The following is a 1,593-nucleotide window of genomic DNA, read 5'->3' as shown; positions in this document are numbered from 1 at the left end:
ATCTGGTGCCTGCTACTCCTTTTGACCATTTTTGCAGGTCGTAGTTGAAATAGACCCACAAGACAGAAATCAGCTCCGGATTAGTCCTTCCGAAGCTGAGTTATTTTACATCAGTTTACCCCCTTTTAGCAGCTGCCATTTTTTTCGGTACTCCTTTCGAGCATTGTTCAAAGAAATCAGCAGCTGCCATTATTTTACATCAATTTACCCCCTTTTAGCAGCTACCATTATTTTTCTGGTACTCCTAGCATTGTTCAAAGAAATCAGCAGCTGTCATTATTTTTACATCAGTGTACCACCTCTTACTAGCAAGGAACAACTCATTTCTCTCGCTACTCCTAATTTTTTCTTGTGCTTTTCTGTAGGAGGAGAAATTCATTCTCAGATCACAAGAACCACAGAACCACAGAACACCAAGGGTAGCAGATTCTCGCTACTCCTACTTCAAGAATGTACTAATTCTCTGAACATTGTTTTGTTTTCCTGTAGCAAGTTATTTCTATAAACACTGAACATTTGCAAGGAAATCAGCAGCTTTCATTGTTAAGAGAATGAGCTAATTCTCTGAAAAACGTGTTGTTTTTCTGTAGCAAATTATTGTATGAATTCTGAACATCTGTGCAAAGAAACTGAGCTCTGAACATTATTCAAAACAACGGAGATAGAGCACAATCTGTATGTACATGAGCATTAAGCTAGAAGAATTCCTAATGTTACTGTGTTCCTTGTGTTTTTGGTTTTTTTCTCTTCCATGCTGTAGCACAGAGTCCATAAGTTTCATTGTTGTTGATTTTTTGTCAGTTACATATTTAACTGCAACCTGTTTTCTTGTTCACGCTGATTTTCAAAGTCCAAACTATTTGTCAGATAAAGACAACTCATTTTTAGCAGTTCATAATATTGTCGCTGTTTAGGGTCTAGTGTTTCCTTCCTTGCTTTTTGCATCACGACGCTTCACCCATGTTTTGACTATTTAAGTTGGTGTACAACTGTACATGGTATGTAAATATAATAGTCTGTTCTAACCTATTCTCTATTTTTTTTCAGATCGTGGCCTCCGAACATTCAGCAAAACAGGGACATTGTGAATTTACTAGATTGCGACAAGTCTACACAGGGAATAGGCCGAGTTTGCAATGAGCAGCTTTGCAGAGCTACTATGGCCTGAGTTCTCAAAGAGGAGATGGCATGGATTTAAGTACATTAATGTCCTTGTACAGCAAGGGAAGCTCCCAAGGTATTGGAAGTGAAATACTCCCAAATTCTTCTTCTCCGCCTGACAGTACACAAAGCATTGGAAGAGGCAACTGGGCGACCAAAGAATTAGTTCATTGGTTCCATACGCCATGGCAGAAAGTGGAGGCCGATCCCCAGGATGACCCTTTCTGCCGGATTCAATTAAGATGACGAAAAGTTTTTTGCCAAGGCCTTTTTTCCAGTATGCGTTTGAATATGGACACAGACTCAAAGAACGGTGGGATCTTTATGTGGTCGGGCTCCAAGTGGACCTTCAACCATGAGTCCTTCACCTGTCCGTTGCTCGACGGTCTGCCCAAACCTGTGCCGGGTCGTAGGATGAAAGCTGCTTTTACT

At 40.4% G+C, this 1,593-nt stretch overlaps 1 pseudogene; it reads left to right on the top strand.

The window, feature by feature from the left end:
* The first annotated feature begins 365 nt into the window (after nt 1-365).
* LOC123177814 (uncharacterized) lies at nt 366-1,590 on the top strand (annotated as a pseudogene).
* The last annotated feature ends 3 nt before the right edge of the window (nt 1,591-1,593 follow it).

Source organism: Triticum aestivum, unplaced genomic scaffold (genome assembly GCF_018294505.1).
Source record: "Triticum aestivum cultivar Chinese Spring unplaced genomic scaffold, IWGSC CS RefSeq v2.1 scaffold95311, whole genome shotgun sequence".
In the NCBI taxonomy this organism is placed as follows: domain Eukaryota; kingdom Viridiplantae; phylum Streptophyta; class Magnoliopsida; order Poales; family Poaceae; genus Triticum; species Triticum aestivum.
Note: the sequence above shows the minus strand (reverse complement) of the source record. Positions and strands in the feature narration are given on the sequence as shown.